The following is a 14,184-nucleotide window of genomic DNA, read 5'->3' on the forward strand; positions in this document are numbered from 1 at the left end:
AAACCATAAAAATCTGCATTTTTCTGTGATTGAAATGAAATGCTGAACTTTAGTTTTCCTAGCCACAATAGGGAGCCCTGATGCCTGGGGCTTACAGCCCGAGCCCTGTCAGTAGAGTAGTGTTCCCTCATGGGGGAGAGGGAAATACAGAACTCCCCTCAGGGGCATGCCCGGCTCACTGGGCTTTAAATGCTGCCTCACCTGTAAGCTTTCAATATTGATTTCAGTTGGACACTCTCACTGTGTTGGCCGCTTAGGCGAAGCACACATGCCTCAAAAGTGCCACATTGTCATAAACTGACAGCCCGGACCAGGAAAGCCAGAGACTTGCAGCTTAAACTGCTGCTTATGGAGAAGTCTCTCTGCCTGGTGTCTGAGCCAGAAGCACGGACACCCCCTGGACACAGTTTACCAACTGCAGCCTCTCACAGGGGCTCTTCTTTGTTTGTGACTCATGCAACAGACCACCCTGCTAAAAAGGTGGCTAAGAAGCATATGCTGTCCCCACTGGCTTAGGAACCGACCCAAAAATGGTGTTCCTCAAACCGAGAGATCTCGTTGGTACCAACAGGCTCTACAGCCGAAATAGCGGGACCCTCCGGTACTGTGGGTACTATGAGAGCTGAAGACTCTGAGGGTTAGCTCCAATGCAGGCACCAAGGGGAAACAGCAACCCCGTGTCTCAGCACCAGTGGAGCCGTCCTGACACCTGGCACCAGGTCCATCAAAGCAACTGCACCCTATGCTGCCACCTCCTGTCAGTATAGCACAATTGATATGTGCACCCTTACAGACAATAGCTCCACAGCAGCTGGCATCACATCAATTCTTCCTTCCCCAAGATCTTATGGCAGTCGTGGGTAACCTGGTGCCCATCAGGGTAATCCGCTGGCGGGCTGCCAGACAGTTTGTTTACATTTGCACGGCCACCCGCAGCTCTCAGTGGCTGCGGTTCACTGTTCCTAGCCAATGGGAGTTGCAGGACGCGGCGGCCAGCACGTCCCTCCGGCTCACATTGCTTCCCACAGCTCCCATTGTCTGGGAACAGGAAGAAATCTCTGACCAGGATGTCGAACCAACAACCCATTTTTCTTCCTCTGTCCCAGACAACACCATCATGCCCCTTCCTCCCAATGTGGGGGACGACTTTTTCGACATTGCCAGGATGCCTATAGGAGAGTTGCAGATTCTCTTGACATCTCCCTGGAGGAAGTGTAGGAGACACGACATAAGCTTGTTGACATCCTGAAAACATCAGCATCGTCCAAAATCGCTTTACCCATGAATGATGCAATCATGGAACCAGTCAAACACATCTGGCAGACCCATGCAACAATTGCTCCAACCTGCAAGAAATCAGACAGGAGATATTATGTCCTTGAACAGGGAATAGAGTTTCTTTTTTCACATCCCACACCAAACTCCCTGGTAGTGGATGCTGTTAATGAAACAGACAGACAGTCATACCCCAGAAACACACCGTATGACACAGACTGGAAGAGGCTCGACCTCTTTGGCTGAAAAACTTATTTCTCAGTGATGCTTCACCTTAGAATTGCTAGTTATGAGGTGGTGTTAGCAAAATACGACCACACAAATTATGGCAAACTATCAGATTTTATTGAATTTCTCCTTGAGTAGAAAAAAGAACAATTTGGTGCACTCATTTCCGAGGGCCAATTGATCTCCAGGATAGCACTGCAAGATGCCCTATAACAGGGGTCCCCAACCTTTTTAGGTCCAGGGACCGGTTTCGTTTGCCGGACCCTCCGCAGGCGTGCCTGCGGGAGGTCCAGCTGAGCCGCGGGACGAGCGCTCCCTCCGCAGTTGTGCCTGCGGGAGGTCCGCTGCACGCCGCAGGCACGCGGAGGGAGCGCTCGTCCCGCGGCTCAGCTGGACCTCCCGCCGGCACGCCTGCAGAAGCTCCACTGGGTCGGTTCGCGGCCCGGTTTCTAAGAGGCCGCGGTCCGGTACCGGGCCGCGGACCGGGGGTTGGGGACCCCTGCCCTATAATGCATGATCTACAGCCACTGTGATCATAATGAGAAATCCAAGCAACAGTGGAGAACTTGCTGTTTGAAGGGCCCAAACTCTTCGCAGCCAGAATGGACAAGTCTCTGCAAACCCTCAAGGACTTGAGGATGACTCTGAAGTCTCTGGGTATCTATACTCCTAGGAGAAAGAGAAGAGAAGGAAGGTATTACAACCCACAGAGATTCCAGTCCACACCATACGCACAGAGACATAGGCAATACAAGCCACAAGCCCGGAAATAATGATCCCCAAGGAAATGACAACCATCAAATTAATCTACCACATCTCATCAACCATCTGCCAGGCGGCAAATATGAGATGTTGATTGAGGCCTGAGACCCCCCACAACTTTCAACACTGAGAACTCCATCTCCCGGCCATTCGGAGACTGTTTAACTCCCTATTACTCAGTCTGGCAATCCATCACTACAGACAGATCGGTGCTGGAGATAATAGATGTTGGATGCTCCATCCCTTTTACTTCCAAGCCCCCTACCGACCCTCTCTCCCCGTCCCTCTTCAGGGATACTGCTTCAGGAGGTAACCCACCTCTTTCAGCTAGGAGCAGTAGAATTGGAACCAACAAAATACAGAGGGATGGATTTCTAGTCAAACTACTTCCTCACAGAGAAAATACAGGAGGATGGAGGCCCATTCACGATCTCCAATGACCCAATACATTTGTCAGAAACCAACACTTCAAGATGGTGACACTGGCCACCATTATCCTAGTGTTAGAAAGAGGAGACTGACTCTTGGTCCTTGACCTCTAGGAAGCATACTTCCACGTAATGATTCACCTATCACATCGGAGGTTTCTCTGATTCGCTCTCAGACCAGATCACTTCCAATACAAGTCCTGCCCTTCGGTTTGTCCACTGCTCCCCGAGTCTTCTCAAAGGCACTCGCGGGAGTCACTGCACACCTCCGCAAGAGAGGAATCATGATATTTCCATATCTGGACGACTGCCTATTGAAAGCAGCAAATCGAGCAGCGGCAATAGAGGCTACCCAACAAACAATAGATCACTTTACGCAATTAGGTCTCCAAATAAACACACACAAATTGACCCTCACACCAGTGCAGGAACTGGAATTCATCAGGGCTTACCTCAATACACTTGAGGCAACAGCATCTTTACCAAGGCAACATTTTCTAACTCTAACAAATCTGATAGCCACATCACTGAACAATCCCCAGGTAACAGGAAGGACTTGCCTGCAGTTACTGGGCCACATGGCCTCATCAACATTCATTGTCCAACACGCAAGGTTACATATGTGAACCCTACACGCTTGGCTCCTCACAACTTATTCTCCATGAAGGCACAGTATAAACAAATACCTCACAATGCCAAGCAAAGTAAGACTTGCCATCCTGGTGGATGCAACCACACAACATATGCCTAGGAGTGTCTTCCACCCAAACCCCTCCTACATTGACTGTTGCAATGGATGAGTCCCTCATAGGTTGGGGAGCACATCTGAACTCTCACTCTGCTCAGGGCCGTTGGTTCCCACAGAAGCCAGGTTTCACATAAATCTGCTAGAACTAAAAGCTGTTTGCAATGCATGCACCACCTTCCTACCTATGATCAGAAACATGACCATACAAATTCTCACGGACAATTTGGCATACATGTTCTACATAAACAGACAAGGGGGTGCATGCTCACACTCCCTGTGTGCAAAGGCCATATGACTTTGGCACTGGCCCATCCAGCACAACATTCACATTGTAGCAGCATACCTGCCCGGATATTAAAACACTACAGCAGATGCACTCAGCAGGAACTTTTCTCAGGACCACAAGTGGGAACGCGACATCAGGGTTCTCCACAACATATTCAAACAGTGGGGATTCTCCACAGTAGACCTCTTTGCAACGGAGCACAACACCAAATGCCCACTGTTTTGCTCCAGGGCCGGAATCGGCCTTCACTCCTTGGGAGATGCCTATCTTATCAAATGGGATGCTCCCTTCCTATATGCCTTCTCCCCACCCCCTCTTCCCCTAATGGGATGAGTGCTTCAATAGATCAAAGCAGACAAGGCCACAGTAATACTGATAGCCCCCACATAGCCTCGTCAAACATGGCTTCCCTACATTCTCAGAATGTCATTGTGCAGACCTCGTACCCTTCCTCTCCTACCTAGTCTCCTGTCCCAGGACTCAGGATGAACCCTGCACCCGAACTTGGAGACGCTCTGCCTCAAAGCGTGGTTGCTCTATGGCTCCAAGGACCTGAAATGACATGCTCCAAAGAAGTACAGAACATTTTATTAAATAGCCTCAGAGTGACTATCCACCACACATACCTACACAAATGGAGATGTTTTGATTTCTGGTGTCACATGAAGGAGACCACATTGGTATCTATACTCTTACCTTTGATTCTGGATTACAGTGCTCGAATTTGAGAGATCAGACCTCTCTATTAGCTCAGTCAGGGTACATCTGTCAGCCATAGCAGCTTTCCACCATAAGATAGATGGTGTATCAATTTTTGCACACCCTACGACCAAACATTTTCTGAAAGGCCTCAACATTTGCCCCAAAATCCACACTCTCACTCCACCATGGGACCTCAGCTTAGTTCTCCGGGGCATCATAAGACACCCGTTCGAACCATTAGCCACTCGCTTACTTCTCCACCGGTCAATGAAGGTGGTCTTTCTAGTCGCCATTACATCCGCAAGACAAGTCGGGGAACTAGGGGCCCCCATGGCTGATCCACCCTACCCCAGGGCTGCCCAGAGGGGGTGGCAAGAGGGGCAATTTGCTCCAGGCCCTGGGCCCCACAGGGGCCCGCACGAGAGTTTTTCGGGGCCCCTGGAGTGGGGTCCTTCACTCGCTCCGGGGGGCCTGGAAAACTCTTGCGGGGCTGGGCCCAGGAGCTTCTTCCGCTCCCGGTCTTCGCCGGCGGGGGGTCCTTCCACTCCGGGGCGGAAGGACCCCCCACTGGCGAATTACCACCGAAGCGGGACCTGCCACCGAAGTTCAGCTCGGTCTTCGGTGGTAATTCGGCGGCGGGGGGCCCTTCCGTTCCGGGACCCGCTGCCGAAGTGCCCCGAAGACCTGCGGCGGGGGGCCCCCCGCTGCCGAATTACCGCCGAAGACTGGGCTGTACTTCGGCGGCGGGTCCTGCTTTGGCGGTAATTCGGCGGCGGGGGGGTCCCCGCCGCGGGTCTTCGGGGCACTTCGGCGGCGGGTCCCGGAACGGAAGGGCCCCCCCGCCGCCGAAGACCCCAGGCCCCCGGAATCCTCTGGGCGGCCCTGCCCTACCCACTATTTGCCAAAGATAAAATCACTCTCAGACCGCATCCCAAGTTTTTACCTAAGGTTGCCTCTCATTCCACCTCAACCAGCCCCTCTACTTAGCAACGTTCTGTCCTAAACCACATAAGAACAGATGAGAATTCAAACACCCTCAATGTTTGAGGGTCGTGACTTTTTACATAGATAGAACAAGGTTATTCCGCAGGTCCCTGAAATTATTCATTTCAATCATGGAACGATCAAAAGGAGATGCCGTATCCAAACAGAGGCTCTCCAAATGGATTTCAGAATGCATCAAACTGTGTTATCAGCAACAGAACCTGCAACCCCCTATGCGGATTTGTACACATTCCATCAGGGCAATGTCAACTTTGATAGCTTTTCTGAACAGTTTTCCCATTACGGACATATGTAGAGCTGCAACCTGGGCCTCTGCTCATACATTTACGCAGCACTAAGCATTAGAGCAGCATGCAGCATCTGATGTGTTATTTGGACTCACCTTATTATCCTCTGCCATGACATCAACTCCGAAGCCCCTCTCTTCCACTGGAGGGCACTACTCTGAACTCACCTAAAGTGGAGCCATCACTCGAAGAAGAAGGAAGAGAGGGTAACTCACCTTGTGCAATAACTGAGGTTCTTTGAGATGTGTATCCCTCTGGGTGCTCCACTACTCTCCTTCCTCCCCTCTGATTTGGACTTTCACACTATTGCTCTGCAGTAGAGAAGGAACTGAGGGCGGCTTGGTCACACAGCACAAGTTAACCACCTGAAGCAGCATGAGATGGGGACTGTGCATAAGCGACTTAACCAGGCACTGCTACCACAAATCTCCAATTACAAGTGCAGGGGCACTCAAACACCTAAAGTGGAGCACCCACAGGGACATCTGAAGTGGACCACGCACCGGGATACACATCTCAAAGAACCTCAGTTACTGCACAAGGTGAGTAACCCTCTCATTTGTGTTTAAAAAATTCACTGAGTCAAATGAGAAGATATTAAAGGTGGTGGGAGGAAGGGGGAGTAGATGTCAGGGGTAGGAGATACCTTGAATAAGTTAGTAGATTGTGGGAAAGATAAACTAATAATACATAAAGGAGGAGAGAGGGAGAACAACATATTGAGGTGAATCAGAGGCTGTAGGTAAAGAAAATATATGAGTATTAATGTCAGTATCAATATCAAATGCACTGTTTACTTAAGATATTTTTTACAACATATGACCTCTTTCATACATATAACTAATACCATCTGAAATTGTTAAAATATAAAGAATTTTAAAATCCAGTTTTGTCTTTGTTTGTTTTGTTTTTACTATGTATGTTGTTTGATTTACTTTCTGAATTTCTCTCAGCTGCACCAAAGAAGGTAGTTTCATTTTCATTACTCTGGCTCCAGCAATGTGTGGCTTGCTGGGAGAGGAGGTTTCTGAAACCTGCATACAGGTACATTGAAAGATTTTTTTCAGCTTAATTGGAAACCTTTCTGTTATGCTTCGGTTGTATAAATGTATGCTTTCAAAATGTAAATTTGTAGTCACATTTAGTTGTCAGTGCCCCCTTTTAATTTATTTGCTTCTTTCATTGGAGTAAACTTTTAAAATTATTTTATAGAGGCAAAATATATTTTAGATTAAGGGCTATGGCCCAGTTCTCAACAAAAAATAAAATAAGCATCATTAGAGACTCTAAAAAGATTTTCTGTATCACATATATTGAAGAGAGGTTGAGACAGTAACCAAAATAAATGTTGGGATTCTCTAAAATGTTAGGAAACACTTCATTCAAGAGGTACTCCGGGGGGCATTCTGTGCCAAAAAAATAAAAATTTGTGCCAAAAAATTCTGCACAAAATATTATAAAATTCTGTAAATTTTATTTGTCAGAATGACACTACATCACACCAGTTTCAATTATTTTGGTAATTTTATTTAAAAATATCTGTCAGCAAGTATGTCTGTAACAATACAGAGACACAAAAATTCCCCGAGGAGTAGAGAGTAAAGAAACCCCTATGACAACCCAGTTCCTGTTTCTCTGCCCTTCCTCCTGCCCCGCCCAAGAGCCCCGCTCGGGGGCCAGACACTTACAACCCATCCCTCCCAGATCCCAACTATGGGGCCCCCCTGGCCCAGATATCCACACTCCCTCCCCGGCTAGAGCCTAGTTGTGGGCCCCCCTTCCCCAGACACCCGCCCCCTCTCCTCCCAAGCCTAGGAATCCAGAGGTAGAAACAGCCTGATGCTTGGTCCTAGGCTTGTACAGAGTTTCCTGTGCACTGCCCTCTCCTTCCCGAAGGGCATGCTGGGAATGGCAGCTGCCAGGAACCCACAAGCTCCCTCCCGCTCCCCCCAGCAGTGTTTTCTATGTGCGAGCTGGGCTCTGCCGGACCCAGTGGCTACTAGTGCCAGATAGCAGCACTGCAGCCCGTTTCTGTGGGGGAAAAGAAATCCTGCACGCAAGTTAATTTCTGCAAAATTCTGCATTGTGCAGTGGTGCAGAATTCCCCCAGGAATAAAGAGGGAGAGCAGAGCAAGAAGTGCTTAAAATAAGATTTTACTATGAAAAGTTATTCTGGCACCTTCATAACATCTGTTTTTGTGTATCCAGGCATATTGGCTGACTTAGTGACAATTTAAGTTGTTTGTTTTTTTAATCCTTTCAGACCTGTGGACCCAACACAATTCAGAGTGAGCTACAGCTGTTATTCCTTTTGCTTCAGCAGTATGATTTACTAAGATGAAATAGTTATATACCTGACAATAGAATGTCACAGGTATCAGTAAAAGCATAACTGGCAGCACTCCTTAGTTCTCTTGTCTCAGTAACTGCCAATATTGAGGTTCACATAGGGTACTGCCAGGATAGCCTTGATCCCAGGCTGGAGGCTTCTTGTTAAAAAGGAGATTTTGGTCCTTTATTATACATGGCCTTTTTCTAAAGAAAACCCACCAGTCTGGATACCCGTGTGTGTGGTTTCTCTGATTGTGTTGTTCAGACGTATCAGTCCTGAATTGGTGTTTGAGGCTAAAAAAGCTTTGACTGAGCAATGGCTGCTAGAAGTAAGACTTAGTGACTAGCAAGTGTACAGAGTTACCTGCTACTTAATAAGCAACTGCAGCAGCTGTGCTCCAAGCTGGTAGTCTACTTAATAGAAAGGCAGGTTACGAGCTAGGACCAGAATCCCCCTATTTGTACTAGATAGTTTTTGTTCTTTACAAAGATTTTCTTTTGCATGGTGACATGGTGGTATTAAAGATGCATCATAATATACTTCCATGTAATATGCTCCAGAGTCCTGGAGCATGATTTAGTTGGGTGCTGGTATTGCTTTGAGTAGGGGGTTGGACTGGATGACTTTCTGAGGTTTCTTCCAACCCTAATCTTCTATGATTCCGTGTAAGCATGTAGTGAGGAAAATCTTTTAATTACTGTGCCTACCATGAAATCAACTTGAATATATTTTTAGTAGGGGTATCGATTAATTGCAGGTAACTCACACAATTAACTCAAAAAACTTAATTGCGATTAAAAAAAATTAATCACGATTAATCACACTGTTAAACAATAGAATGCCAATTGACATTTATTAAATATTATTTGTTTTTCTACATTTTTCAAATATATTGATTTCTGTTACAACACAGAATACAAAGTGTACAGTGCTCACTTTATATTATTATTTTTGACAAATATTTGCACTGTAAAAAATGATAAAAGAAATTGTATTTTGCAATTCACCTCATGCAAGTACAATAACTCCTCACTTAACGTTGTGGTTATGTTCCTGAAAAATGCGACTTTAAGCGAAACGATGTTAAGCGAATCCAATTTCTCCATAAGAATGAATGTAAATGGGGGGGGTTAGGTTCCAGGGAAACTTTTTTTCACCAGACAAAAAACTAATCTCTCTCTTTCTCTCACACTCACACTCACACACACAATATGTTTTAAACAAAGAATTTAATACTGTTCACAGCTATGATGATTGTGAAGCTTGGTTGAGGTGGTGAAGTTAGAGGGTGGGATATTTTCCAGGGAATGCCTTGCTGCTAAATCAGTGGTTCTCAAACTTTCGTACTGCTGACCTCTTTCACATAGCAAGACTCTGAGTGCAACCCCCCCCCTATAAATTAAAAATACTTTTTTATATATTTACCACCATTATAAATGCTGGAGGCAAAGCAGGGTTTGAGGTGGAGGCTGACAGCTCGTGACCCCCCATGTAATAACCTCATGACCAGTGATGAGCTGCCAAAAAATTAACAACCAGTTCCCTCCTCCTCACCCCACGGGGGGGTCGTGCCTCCCCCGGGGACTCCTGCCCTATCCAACCCCCCCCCATTCTTTGACACCCCCCCCGATCCCTACCCTATCCAACCCCTCCTCTCATTCCTGATGGCCCCCCGGGACTCCTGCCCTATCCAACCACCCCTTCTCTCTGTCCCCGACTGCCCCTGGAAGTAGAACCCCTGCCCCTGACTGGCCCCCACAGCCCCATCCAACCTCTGATCCTTCCTGACTGCCCCCCGGGGACCCTTGCCCTCATTCAATCCCCCTCTTCCCTGCCCTCACACTGCCCTGACCCCTATCCACCCACCCCCACTCCCAAACTCCCCTGCCCTCTTCCAACACCCCCTCCCTGCTCCCTTACCACGCTGGAGGCCAGGCTAGGGGTGCTGGACCAGGCTGGGGCTGACCCAGAGCCACTTGGCAGGGACCAGCACTGACCAGGCTGGGGCTGACCCGGAGCCAGGCTTGGCAAGGTAAGATGGGGTGGGGGAGCGAGGAGGGCTCCTGGGAGGTGCGTCGCGGCCCAGCCCAGTCCTGCTCCAGCCTAGCGCCCCGGGGCTCGCCCTGGCTCTGGGCTGAGTGGCTCTGGCCCCGGCCCGAGATGCTCAGCCAGAGCATAGGCCAGATCCTCTGGGCCAGGGCCGGCGCTGCTCAACCAGGCCCGGGGCGCTCGCGGCCGGAGCCACTCAGGGCTGGGGCCAGAGGCACTCGCGGCCAGAGCCGGAGCTAGGCCCGGGGCGCTAGGCTGGAGCCGGACTGGGCCGGAGGCACTCGCGGCCGGAGCCGGAGCCCGCCCCGCCCTGAGCGCCTCGCCCCGGCGCCCGCCCCGCCCCGACTCCGGCGCCTCGCCGCGGCGCCGCGCCCGCCCGGCACCGAGCGCCGCGCCTCCGACCCCGGCCCCAGTCCCGCCCCGGCGCCCGCCCGCCCGGCGCGCCCCGGCCCGGCCTCGAGGCGCTCGGGGCCGGGGCCGGAGGCGCGGGGCCAGAGCCACTCGGCCGGAGCCGGGGCATTCGGCAGGAGCAGGACTGAGGTAGGCCGCACCACCCCTCTCACGTCCCCTCCTGGCTTCCCCGCCCTAGCTTACCTTGCCAAGCTGCTTCTTGCTTCTGAACCCTCCCCTGTCCCAGGCTTCCCGCGCTAACATCTGATTGGCGGCAAGCAGGGAAGGGGGAGGAGAAGGGCGGGGCAGAGCCTTCAGGGGAGGAGCCCAGGAAGCAGCGGTGAGCTGGGGCCGGGTGGGGGGCGGCCCTTTTAGAATCCGTTCTCCTGGAACAACCGGTTCTAAAAGGGTTTCTAAATTTAACAACCGGCTCCAGCTCACCACTGCTCATGACCCCCTGAGGGGTCGCGACCCCCAGTTTGAGAACCCCTATGCTAAATGATGAACTAGCACTCGGCTGAGCCCTCAAGGGTTAACACATTGTTAATGTAGCCTCTCACACAAGGCAGCATAGCAGACAGAGACAGATACACACCTTGTGTGTGTGGGAGAGAGAGAGAGATGCACACTGCCCCTTTAAGTAAGCTGACCCACTCTTAAGTGCATTGTCTTTTTAAGTGGACCAGGAAGTTGAGACCAGCAGCTGCTGCCCCAGACTCTTTCTGTCTCTCTCCGTCTGTGTCCCCACCCTGCTCTATATGGAGAAGAAGGGGTAAGCGGGGTGTAGAAGCACGGGGGAGGGAGACACCCTGACATTAGCGCCCCTCCCCCCCCCCACAGCAAGCAGGAGGCTCGGGGAGCAGCTCCAAGGCAGAGGGCAACATGGCAGTGGGGGGAGGGATAGCTTAAATTGATAGCCTGCTGGTAGCTGCTGCACAGGGAACTTAGGGGAGCAGGGAGCTGATAAGAGGGCTGCCGGTCCACACTGGTTCCAAGCCCCCACCAGCTAGCTGCAACAGGCTGCTCTTCCTGCAAGCGACATTAGAACTAGAATTAGCATTGCACAACTTTAAACAAGCATGTTCCCTAATTGATAAGCAACCTAACAACAACAAAACATTAACCGGGACAACTTTTAAGTGAGGAGTTACTGTACCATAGTGCAATCTCTTTATCGTGAAGGTGTAACTTACAAACGTAGATTTTTTTTTTACATAACTTCACTCCAAAACAAAACACTGTAAAACTTTAGAGCCTAAAGTCCACTCAGTCCTACTTCTTGTTCAACCAATCACTAAGACAAACAAGTTTGATTACATTTATGAGAGATACTGCTGCTTGTTTAATATTTACAATGTCACCTGAAAGTTAGAACAGGTGTTTGCATAGCACTTTTGTAGCTGGCATTGCAAGGTATTTATGTGCCAGATATTCTAAACATTCGTATACCCCTTCATGCTTCGGCCACCATTCCACCTTCCAGAGGACATGCTTCCATGCTGATGATACTCATTAAAAAATAATGTGTTAATTAAATTTGTGACTGAATTCCTTGGGGAAGATTTGTATGTCTCCTGGTCTGTTTTACCTGCATTCTGCCATATAATTCATGTTATAGCAGTCTCGGATCATGACCCAGCACATGTTGATCATTTTAAGAACACTTTCACTGCAGATTTGACAAAATGCAAAGAAGGTACCAATGTAAGATTTCTAAAGATAGCTACAGTGCTCGACACAAGGTTTAAGACTCTGAAGATCCTTCCAAAATCTGAGAGGGACAGGCTGTGGAGCATGCTTTCAGAAGTCTTAAAAGAGCAACACTCCGATGCAGAAACTACAGAACCCAAACCACCAAAAAAGAAAATCAACCTTCTGCTGGTGGCATCTGACTCAGATAATGAAGCATGAAGGAGCATATGAATGTTTAGCATACTTGTTTGTCTGAGTGATTGGCTCAACAAGAAGTAGGACTGAGTGGACTTGTAGGCTCTAAAGTTTTACATTGTTTTACTTTTGAGTGCAATTTTTTGTACATAATTCTACATTTGTAAGTTCAACTTTCATGAGAAAGATATTGCACTACTGTATTTGTATTAGGTGAATTGAAAAATACTATTTATTTTGCTTTTTTACAGTGCAAATACTTGTAATAAAAAATAAATATAAAGCGAGCACTGTACACTTTGTATTCTGTGTTGTAATTGAATCAAGATGTTTTAGGATGTAGAAAATATCCCAGATATTTAAATAAATGGTATTCTGTTACTGTTTAACAGTGCGATTAATTGCTTGACAGCCCTGCTTACTTTTAATCAAATGAAATTATCTAAAGAATTAATGGAGTGTGTGATGGATAAATTTGAACCATGGGCGCAGAGTCTGAGAATGAAATGTGACACAAGCATTATGTTGCATTGAATACAAGGGTAACTCAGATAGCAAGGAAGATGCTTGTTCTTGGTTTAACCTTTTCATAGTATATAATAAAGTCAAAAATAGAGACAAGTGTAATTATATTCATTTGGAATCCTCAGTCCTTCATACCAAATTTGGAAAGATAAGAAATAACAAATAGTCATGCAATGTTCAGTAACTTATCATGCAGAAAAAATATGCAGTACAGTTGGTGATTCAGATAAAAATGAAGATTTGTGTAAATCATGAAAAATGTAAAACAGAATTGCTAAATAATATTTAAACTTCCAAATAAGAGCACCAAGATCTGGCTTTGTTGGGTTGGCCCTCTTTGATATAAATGGAATACATGTATTTTTTTTAAATGTTTGATTTTTACTTCAGGAACAGAATTTATTATCAAATAATTAAGAAGATGCAATAAAAACAAAATGCAGAGGGTAAAATACCTAACTACTATGTAGCAACACCAGACATGACATATCTTCATGTTACTCTGCCAGCTCTGAGTAAGTGTGAAGATGTGCTGATACCCAGAAATTAAGTATATTTGTTCCTTTTCCCATGTTAATGGTTCCTATAACACAAGCTGAAGTTCATAAACAGAATACCGTAGTTTTAGGAAAGCTCAAAATAAAAAAATTGCCAGCCAACTAACTGGTTTATTATACAGTCTGTGTACTTCCAAACTACTTGTGATACAGTTATTACCTTTTTGGGTGAGAGCTTTCCATTCTTTTCATATGGCATGTTTTCTGCATGTGAAATTTCCAAACTCTGTGATCCTTACACGATTCCAAACCTTGTTTTCATGGGGATCTAACAGTATTGTGCCAAAAACACTTGGTCACTGGAAGTCAGAGAGGGAAGATATCATCAACTAAAGCAGGGAGAGGACCAAAAACACACTTGAGGTTTTGTTTTCACTGACACAAAGTGTGTTTTACCAGTGAGATAACTAAAAACATGATCGTTATTTCCCTGCAATATATTAAGTGGAGTCAAGACACTTGTAGTTTTTACCGTGAGGTAGCTAGGTGGGGTCCGTACAATAAACGCCCACCTGTGGTCAGCCTTGCCTAGTTTACCTCATGGTTGAAAACTACAATGCCTTTTTTCCACTATATTTTTATAGCAGGATAGCTAACATATGAGAACTATTCTTTGGTGGAGGTATAGCCTAACTAGGATTGCAGGGTTAAGCTCTGGAAGGAAGGAAATGCCAGAGTTAAGGTTGCCCTTGCAATGTTAACTTTTCCTCTTTATACGTATGC

The 14,184-nt window shown here is 47.5% G+C and overlaps 1 protein-coding gene across 6 annotated transcripts in view; it reads left to right on the forward strand.

Annotated features, from left to right (window-relative positions):
- MLLT3 (MLLT3 super elongation complex subunit) overlaps nt 1-14,184 on the forward strand; it is a 246,147-nt gene that overhangs the window by 140,247 nt on the left and 91,716 nt on the right. The window contains exon 1 of one of the 6 annotated variants that reach the window (XM_039545645.1): nt 13,846-13,850. The exons of the other annotated variants lie outside the window; for them this stretch is intronic. The gene's annotated coding sequence lies outside the window, so the exon portion shown is untranslated. Of the gene's footprint in view, nt 1-13,845; nt 13,851-14,184 lie in introns of those variants that run through there. 6 annotated transcript variants of the gene reach the window in all.

This window comes from Mauremys reevesii, linkage group 6 (genome assembly GCF_016161935.1).
Source record: "Mauremys reevesii isolate NIE-2019 linkage group 6, ASM1616193v1, whole genome shotgun sequence".
Taxonomy (NCBI): domain Eukaryota; kingdom Metazoa; phylum Chordata; order Testudines; family Geoemydidae; genus Mauremys; species Mauremys reevesii.